At 37.0% G+C, this 10,382-nt stretch overlaps 1 long non-coding RNA gene and 1 pseudogene across 1 annotated transcript; both read left to right on the top strand.

Moving 5' to 3' along the window:
• Nucleotides 1-614: 614 nt before the first annotated feature.
• On the top strand, nt 615-2,363 carry LOC144617065 (uncharacterized). The gene is made up of 2 exons (XR_013557082.1): nt 615-687; nt 1,797-2,363. It is a non-coding gene; the product is annotated as an uncharacterized LOC144617065 (long non-coding RNA).
• Nucleotides 2,364-4,931: 2,568 nt separating this feature from the next.
• On the top strand, nt 4,932-8,498 carry LOC132670949 (sorting nexin-19 pseudogene; annotated as a pseudogene).
• Nucleotides 8,499-10,382: the final 1,884 nt, after the last annotated feature.

Here is a 10,382-nt window from a genome sequence, read left to right as displayed (position 1 = left end):
GGATTTGAAGGCTGTTTCATGCAAAAGAAACACACAGGAGATAAATCTAAATGTAAAAGAAATGGATAAGTCGTAATGAAAACTGTCAGGTTCCGTGAACTAGAAAGCTTGGGGCAGGATCTAGAGCCTTCTCTCTCTGAAGGCTCTCTGGCACACCTGTCAGCCTGCCATTTCTATCTCTTCATGTATCCCTGTAAGGCTGGGAAGGAATGGAACTTTAGTCAAAAGACCAACCTTCCTGGAAACTTCTGGAAAGGAAGTGCTGATACTGGTGTCTCTGCTATTCCTTTCAGAAATTTCTGTTGCTTAACTGCCCTTATGACTGGCAAAGCCTTTCCTAGGAGGATTATGACCTTGTTCACCCAACTGTGCACCCAGGGAATATTTTGTCTCCCAGATGACTTTTGTCCCTCTGTGCTTATTAACCGTGTGTTAATTGCACACTTAGCTTTCCCTATCTGCGCTTCCATATGTGTGTGTGTAAATGGTGCGACGCGTGCTCTCCTGCATGGCCCATGTCATAGAATCTCTAACATCGTTATGTCACAAAAGCATGCTTTCGCAATATTTATTGCTTCATGGATTTATGTAAGAGCAACCAGGAAGTGCGTACCGCGGCGAGCCAAGCTCCGGCTTCCAGTATCTCTCACAGCTTAATCTCCCTTTTCCTCACCTCCAACAAATTAGGTATTTATCTAAACTTCAGGTACTCCCTTCCATAGCTGACATAATATTTCCTACTTTATACTTTTAATATGAGGGCTCAAGAAATAAAAACAAACAAAAACAAAAATGAAGCAAAACAAAAACAAAGAAGAAAACAGTCATTAAAACTTCCAAACTTTTGGCTAAGACCTGTATAGAGACATTGATTTGGGTCATTAAAACTGTAAGATAGGAATAATTGTTATTCTAATTTTATTGACACGACAAGGCTCAGCTAAGTTAAACAATTTGTCCTAGGTTATTGAATTTATAAGTAATGGAGCTTAGAGTGGAGCCTGTGTTGTCTTCTCTTAGAAAGTCTATTTATTCAACTGCTCAAGCAGTTGGTGGTATTTCTTAGCCTGCCATTGCCTCTCTGCAGTCTATTCCTTCCATAACAGAAAATCTATGTTAAAATAAAATAATTAATATGTTAATTATTGAAATCATTTGATAACATATTAAATAAATAACATTCTGGTAATTAAATTATAAATAAATTACATATAGAAATTAATAAATTAAGTTAAATCTGTTTGTGTAGAGAACCCAGAATAGTTCCCAGCACATAGTAGTAGGCAATATATGATACATAACAAATATTTAATTCTTAACTAAGATCGTTAAGATCCATTTTTTTTTAATGATTATTTATTCTTGAGAGAGAGACACATTCTTGTGTGTGAGTAGGGGAGGGGCAGAGAGAGAGGGAGACACAGAATCCAAAGCAGGCTCCAGGCTCTGAGCTGTCACCACAGAGCCCAACACAAGGCTCGAACCCACAAATTATGATATCATGACCTGAGCCAAAGTCAGATGCTTAACCGACTGAGCCACCCAGGTGCCCCAAGATCCATTGCTGGACATACATCATTTAATTTCAACCTTTATCCTTAGTCACATGTATGATACTAAGCTTTGTGCCTCTGACTTCTTTTGTTCTGGAAAATTTCAAGGGATTAGCCTAAAGGGATGTAGATGAAAACATTTCACTCCCTCCTGCTTTATTGTCCAACTTCTTTCCTTCCTTCCGTCCTTCCCTCCTTCCTATTCATTCAAAGAATACTTATTGTATGCCTGCCATGTGACAGATTCTAGTTACCGCAGATGCAGACCATGATGAAGGTTGGATTGAGGTAAAGAGTCTATAACAAATCAGCACGAAGCCATGAAGGTTTATGTCCAATCCATGTGATGTGTCCATCTCAAGTCAACAAGATGGTCTCTGCTCTATGCTGTCTTCACTCAGGGCCCTGGATGGTGGATACCCACCTATGTGCTACCATGACAGCTGAGACAAGAAAAAAAGGAATGTGGTAGCTATGCATTATTAATAGTGACATATATCACTTCCATGAATTTCTTCTGGGCCATGGAGTCCCATGGCCACACCTAACTTGAAGGAAAAGCATAATTTTCTCTTTTCCCAGACAGCAAACCTGGTAAACAGCATAGAAACCTTGAAGGACAACTCCAGCTATTTGTCTCTCACCTCACTTACAGAAAGTTCGAGGAGGTGTATATATAGACAGTAATCGTTCACTGTCTTATTCCTAATTAATCAGTTTATTCTCTTTCCATTTCTTTGCATTCAGCCATCCAATCATGTATTGAATGTAATAGTACATGTTAGGCAGTATATACAACAAATAATAATTTTTTTTAAAAAAAAGAAAGACATGCTGTGCTTCTGTCACATATGTTGGAAAAGATAAAAAGTAAGTAAAATATTTAATATGTCAAAGGATGATTATGGTTGTATACTAAGGAGAAGTAAAAGCAGGGAAGTTGGGGGGATTATGTAAAGACAGAAGATGTGTGAGAAAAATGTAATTAGGACCAGTCTTGCCGAAATTGATGTTTCAATATGGAATTCATAAGTAAAGCTTCTACATCTAAACAAGTCTAGAAGCAACTTCAAGCACTTGCTTATAAGAACTGTTTGGTGACCTGTGAAAATCATTGATTTGGAATTATATACCTGCACCTCAACAATAACAATAAAAATCATTGGATCCAAAAAAAAAAAAAAAGGACACCAAATTAAACGAAATGCAAACAAACATAAACAAAAACAATTTTCAAAAATGAAAAAGGAAATCTGAACTCAAGAATGGGGTGGTGTAAGCTATAAAGTAGATGAATTGTAGATTTTCTTAAAAAATTCAGAGCCATATTTTCTATCTTTTGGATAAAGGACAATAATTTTCCAATTCTAAAATAATAAACATGCATGTGTACCCAAAATATATTTAAAAAGAGAACGAATAAGGAAATATATTTTTAAAATATTTTTGTTGCTATTGTGAATTTATGTTTTCATAATGCACAACTGTAATCACTTAGCATACAAAACCTTTTTCTTTCATTTAATATTAGCAGTTTTTAATGGCATGTTGTTATCTTTATGTAAATCTTATCTAGTGTTTTTTTTTTAATTTTTAATGTTATTTATTTTTGAGAGAGAGAGAGAGAGAGAGAGAGACAGAATGAGTGGGGGAGGGGCAGATAGAGAGGAAGACACAGAATCAGAAGCAGGCTCCAGGCTCTGAGCTGTTAGCACAGAGCCGACCCGGGGCTTGAACTCATGAACTGTGAGATCATAACTTGAGCGGACAGTGGAGGCTTAACTGACTGAGCCACCCAGGCACCCCTCCAGTGGTTTATAATATGCCATTGTTTTGCTTAGTTACATTTTTGTAAGGTATTTATTTCCCAGTATTTCAATGTGCAGCTTATAAAAATCATTTTGTCTATTAAATATTTGGCAGAGTGAAATAGGACTTGAGAAAATAAACACATAGATTAATAGGATCATCCTTTCAAAGTAAACATGGGGAGCGCCTGAGTGGCTCATTCTGTTAACTGTCGGACGCTTTGTTTCAGCTCAGGTCATGATCTCATCATTCCTGAGATTGAACCCTGTGTCAGGTTCTGCACTGATACTGAGAAGCCTGCTCGGGATTCTCTCTTTCCCTCTCTCTGCCCTTTCCCTGCTTATGTACTCTTTCTCTCTGAAAACAAATACATATTTAATAAAAATAAAGGTAAATCATGGGATTTCTAAGAGATGCAGAAATTGGTAGCTCTACTTTGGCACCCAGTTGTGAAGAACGAGCCTGTTCACCTCCAACCCCCTCAGGAATAACCATAGAGTCTTTATAAGGTGCAATATATCATAGATATTTCAGCTTCATTCTCCATCAGCCAAAACTTTGAGAGACAACATCAAGTCACACTTCAGCATGGAACATCCATAAACAGACCTGTGACACTTGTACCATTCAAGTGCAGTGATAAGCCATGTTAATTCATAAAACAGACATTGATGTGTATTTGGCATTTTATTTTGGAAGATGAAATTCTTTGATACGTGAGTATGGAAGTGTTGGGCTATTACATGGTTTCAGCCAGGGCTCTGTAATTTGTCTATCCACCTTTTTTTTTAACTCCAATATAGTTAGTATACAGTGTTATATGAATTTCAGGGGTATAATATAGTGACTGAACAATTCTATATATTACTCAATATTCATCAATCGTGGTAAGTGTACTCTTAATCCCCATCACCTGTTTCCCCCAGACCCCCACCCACCTCCCCTCTAGTAACCATCTGTTTGCTGTCTATGGTTAAGAGTCTGTTGGCTTGGTTTGTCTCTCTCTCTCTTTGTCCCTTTGTCCCTTTGTTTTGTTTCTTAAATTCCACATGTGAGTGAAATCATACGGCATTTTTCTTTCTCTGACTGACTTATTTCACTCAGCATGATATTCTCCAACTCCATCAATTTGTTGCAAATGGCAAGATCACATTCTTCTTTATGGATGAATAATATCAATCTATATCTACATCATCTATATTTGTATCTATCTATAGACATATCTATATATACCACATCATCTTTATTCATTCATCTGTCTATACATCCTTTAAAGTCAGCTCTTGAGACTTTTCTGTAGAACTGAAAAGAAAGACCACCCTACAATGAAGAGACTTTCCAGTCCTTTGATCTCAGTGGTGTGATTTTTTCCTACATACTCTTCATTCACTTACCATTTAAATAAATAAATTCCCCTGACTTTATAAAATTAACACACTATTCTATAGTTAATGATGATTCTTTTTGTCTGTTCTTTTTGTTAATGGATAAGGAAGAATATCCAAGATAAAATTACACCCAGAACATTCACTGTACCTATCTCTTCGACACAGAACAGTGCTAAGCACCATGGAGAAGAGAACAAAAGAAGCAGACATGTGCCCTAGTGAAATTAATCTCTATCAGGTGTGTGAATATGCCACAGATAATATTCTGTATGGAAATGTACTTATTTTGGTTTTGTGACATTTGGGCAATGAGTCCTCATGTTACAATTACTTTTGAGCTCACCCCTTAATTCCTCCAAGCTTTCTCCAGGGACAGGAAACATCTCCAGCCTAATGAAGCTTCTTTGAGAGGAAGAAGGCATGACCATCAACTGACCATTTACAGTGTTCTCTCTATACCACATAGTAGGATTGGATAACACATTATTTACCAGTTTTCCTCTCAACTATCTGCTGGGATTGCAAAGTGTTTTTCCAGTGCAGATGAAAATATTGAAACTCCAAGATACTTAAATAAATCTTGTTCAAGGCAGGTAAGAGTAATTATATAAATATGGTCTTGTGTATTAGTTGGAAAGTATCAAGACAAACACTAGTATCTGATTGTGCAACATGGTCAGAACAAAGTACTTATGTGCTTTCCTACTAAATACCAACAATTGTTCATTACTTCTAATATGACTGTGGTGATAGGTGTAAATCATAGAAATAACCACTTACACAAGTCAACCAACGGAAGGCAGGAAAAAGAACTCCATCACATGATAAAACCTATAAATATTCCTAAATTAACTAATAATTCTTGATAAGATCTAGAATACTCTTAAGCCTACAAGATATTACTGAGACAGGTACATCTGAATGGCTCAGTCGGTTAAGCATCCGACTTCGGCTCAGGTCATGATCTCACAGTTTGTGAGTTTGAACCCCACTTCGGGCTTTGCGCTGACAGCTCAGAGCTGGGAGCCTGCTTTGGATTCTGTGTCTCCCTCTCTCTCTGCCCCTCCCCTGCTTGAGCTCTGTCTCTCTAAAAAAATAAATTAACATAAAAAATTGTAAAAACAATATGTTACTTACTAAGACAACAAAGAAAAGAGTTACTCTTATTGCATTTATTGTTTTTAATAAATTAATATATTAATAAAAGCAATTACATAGATGTCATAAAAAGAAATAATCAGGACTCAGTTCTGCCATTAGTCTGCCAAGTCATTGTAAGCCAGCTAGTTTATGACTTTCAGCCTCAAATTCCTTATTTATAAAATTCTGGTATTGGTACAGGTTGGAATTCCTCTAATCAGCAAAACACTGTTTCTATTCCTGCAGCAGACAAAGGAGAGCATATAACTTTGTATCTTCCATCAAGGGTGATCTGCAAAAAAAAGAATAGAGTAGGAGGTAAAAGGGTAGAAATAGAACCATTGGCTTCTACTATGTGCAAGGCAGTGTGTAGGGTGCTTTACATAGAACACCAAAATAGATCTCACCAAAACTCTCTTAAACCAGGACTTCTATCTGCACTTAATAGAGAAAAATATGCTATAAAATATGGTTGGGTCAGAATTTTAACTATGCTACAAAGTAGAAAGAAACAACTAGATAATAGAGGCAGACAGGGAATTTTGAGATGACAGAAGAATGAATAATTCCTTTTCAGAAGACTCTTTTTTTTTTTTTTTTTTTGATGTCACTGAATCTAGGAAAGTTTAGGTTGCAAACACTAGAACTTTTCCAAGTCCCTTACTTGAGGTTGGAAGTGAAAGAGCCAAGAATGTATCACGGTAATAAAGATTAAGAAATTGATTCTTGTTCTAAATATCTTTGCTCATTTGGCTGCAAACTTTCAATGCTTCCTTGGAACTAAAAATATAAATCTAGGCAGTCATGGCTCATTCTTTATAGTAAAACTTCTTTGAATTCATCTTGCTGAGAGTCAATTAAGAATTGAATGTTAGTCCTCAAGTTTTCCTACATGTCTGTTTGGGCCCTCTCTTTTTTCTAAGCTAATGAGGTCTCCACTTTCACTTTGACCTTATCATGCTCATATTTGCACTTCACATTTTTCCAGGTGAGAAATATCACTTTGCTGGTACCCATCATCTTCCTGCTTTGGAAAGAATCTCCTGCCCATCTTTTCTTGGGTTCATGTGTATTAAACTGTATACCGTTGTCTCACATATGGGGATTGAACTGCTATTCTTAAAAGGGCAATTAAGTGACATGATCAGAAAAACACTGAAGACATTGCTTGAAGCTGATAAATCCATCACTGCCCAATAATTTTCAACAAATACATGATTATAAAATATAGACAATTCTATAGTCCAATGGTAAACTTAGGACTCCCTTTAACGTAAAATGAAATGTAACCACTAGTTAGACGTTTAAAACTATTTGAAGAAAAAATTAGCCCCTTTTGGTTACCTGAGCTACAGGGTGCTCTGAGAGGCATCTTGATAAATGAAGCTCCATAACTATTTATTGGTAGAGGTTTCCAGAATATCTTTAAAGTGGTTTGTGGGAACAAAAATGAAATGCGCCTTCAACAAAGTTTAGAAGTAAGAACACCACTCAAGATAAAACCACAAAGTTGTTGTCTGGTTCTGGAATATTGAATTTGAAGCTATCTGGGAATACACAATGGAGAGATAAGGAATGTCTATAGCAGGAAGAGCCTTAAAGGCCACGCAAAGGGGCTTCACCTTTCTGTGAAAGCACTAGAGAGTCAGGAAGTTATTTTTTAAGGAGGTGAGACACTGGAGTCAAGGATTTCATTCATTCATTAACTCTTTCTATTTCTATCATCTAGCTATTCCTCCCAGTTGGGGACCTCTTTTCTATTATGTATAGTATTCAAGGAAGCTACTGCCCACATCGTGCAATAGAAGTAATGCACGCAGAGAAATCCTTTTTGGCTTGACCAAATGAACACTCCAAACTGGGGTTTTAAGTATCAATAACAACATTGAGGTGTTAGGGATTCACAGCCACTAGGTCACTAATATTGATGGCCGCTGGTTAGTACAATAGCAATGATGATTTACTGGCTAGAATACTGACATACAAGCTACTAGAAATGCAGCCAGCAAAAGCCCCAAAAACATCCTGAATGAATCCCCAAAGGACATGTAGACGGTTACTTGTCAGACAGCTGTGCCAACCCAAGACCTCAGCAGTGGTGACCTGGGCACAGAGACAGAGTTCACTGACACAACTCTGGATCTGTTTCTCTTGCTGCTAATGGAACAGAGGAGATAACTATGTGTAGAAAATACGCAGAAATTCTTCATTTTAATTTTGGTATTCTGATTCAGAAGTGGCTAGAGGTGCAAGTGGCCGATCTAACATGTCTGGAGTATAGTGCCTCTGGCTTCTTTAGGAGTCCATCTGGCATGGTGGAATTTTGTGTAAGTATCCACAGTCTATAAGAACCCAGGAACAGAAGGTGGCTTCTGAGACATAGTCTTTGCAAAGCCTGATGGGGGTTCTACCAGATGTTATAGTAAAAATTCCTAGAGTGGACAAATGTTGGCTGAGCTGCAGTCTAATTCTGGAGTCTCTACTGCAACCCCTCATCAACAAGCATTTGATTTACTGCCTTTAGGATGTAATCCTGGGATTCTCAGATAACAGTACCTCTGTTGAGGGATCTACCATGATCACATCAGTCTCAGGTACTCCGGGGTAAGAGGATGGATGTCTCCCCTTAGCCATAGATGAGAAATGGTTGGGAAAGGAGAACTACTTTGCTACTGAGAGACCAGTTGGGAAGCCTGTGCCCTCTGGAACTGGGTTTATCTCAGAAGTTCTGCTTGGGGTCTCCATGGAAATCTTCTTCCCAGTTCTACTCCATTTGTAGCAGGAGATAGGGCAATGTATGTGCCAATAGCATGCATACCTATTTCTATACCTGTAAAAAGAGTATATATGGCATTGTCTGCTTCTTGTCTTGCAGAATAGCTTTGGCTTACACCCATTATCCTATCCATATTATTTCAATCTCTCCCATTTATTCTGTTATGTATCTAATACTTATAGTCAATTATTTGGTGTTCAAGCTAGCCAGATTCATGCAACTAGGAACTCTGCATGATTGAAGAGTTTTGAGCAGAGGAATGACCAAGTTTGCATTTAAGGTTTTACACTTAGGGCTGAACTTGAATAGACTGAGACTGAATCAGATTTATGACAGGAGCACATAGGCAGTGGCACTTAGGAAGGAGGAAACAAATAATTTTTGTGTGATTATGTAACAATGCTTCCCCAAAAAGTTCTATTGGATTTTGAACTGGGAAACATTCTTAACCATCTCCCATCAACTGTATCCAGTCAGAGACAAAGCATGTGGTGCAATATGTTGCACATTTAGGCAATTGCTTAAAAAATTTTTGACAAACTTTTATTGGGTCACTAGTTTAATGAGAACCCACACATTATTGCTATACAGTTTGTGAAGCCATGGCCTAAAATGTATGATATAATAATAAGGATGTCTCTATAATTTTAGGGACTTAGGTTTAAGTTTCCTTTTAAGAGAGGTGTGTGTGTGTGTGTGTGTGTGTGTGTGTGTGTGTGTGTTTACTAATAACATTCTGTGGATATAGAAGAATATGAAGAGAAAATATCTTTCAAGGACCTAAGAGTAGTGATGTGTAAATGATTCTGTTCTTAAGAAGCAAGATAAAACCATAAAGTCTGAAAATTTCCTTACCAAGAATATCCTTACATTTTTTTTGTACACTAAAGAAATGCATTTTTCAAACTTTTAGTATATATGTTGATCGTATGGGATGTTGCTAGAAACCAGAGTCTTAATTGGGCTTTTTTTGTGTATGACACATAGGGAATGATAAGCAAATGTGAGACCCTCATCTATGGACATTTCCAAGTTTATGGACTACATCCCATAACTGGCTATAACTCATCCTCAAGGAAACCACATCTAAGTATACATTCCTGAGAGTGACATCATTATGAAGAAAACTTACTAATTTAGTTAGTCCATTTTTTATAAAAATTATATATTCATCTGTTATTTAAATGAAGCATATTTTTTAATAATAAAAAAGTGATAGTACCATTTCCAAACCTCTACATCCTCAAACGCTGTGTCTAAAGTCAACTTCATTCAAATACCTAATATTGGTTTATTCTTTTCTACTTCCTCCGCTATAATTCCAATAGTAATTTGGTAGGATTATATGACAAAATCCTACATCTTGATCATAATTCTCTTACTTTTTGATTGAATCATCAAACATGTCAGCATGTTAACTGTTGTTAGCAATGAAAGTTTGTAATTCATCTGTAAGTTATTTACACTAACAGGTTCTGAGTCCAGCTTTGAAAACTGACAACGTGCCAAGTGGAGACTGCTGCTTAGATCCCCTTATTTTGGGATAGCCCGCATTATTAGAATAAGTCCCCTAGATCATATAACCAGACGTTCCCAATGAACCCATACACTCTCTATGCCCCATACACTATGATCTGTATTACTTCCCATCCTCTACTTGTGATTTTTCTCCCCACTTTGACATACTAACCTTTATTTCACTAAGCAAGCTGTCCA

This window comes from Panthera onca, chromosome C1, assembly GCF_046562875.1.
Source record: "Panthera onca isolate mPanOnc1 chromosome C1, mPanOnc1 haplotype 2, whole genome shotgun sequence".
In the NCBI taxonomy this organism is placed as follows: Eukaryota; Metazoa; Chordata; class Mammalia; order Carnivora; family Felidae; genus Panthera; species Panthera onca.
This window is presented reverse-complemented; position numbering and strand designations above follow the sequence as displayed.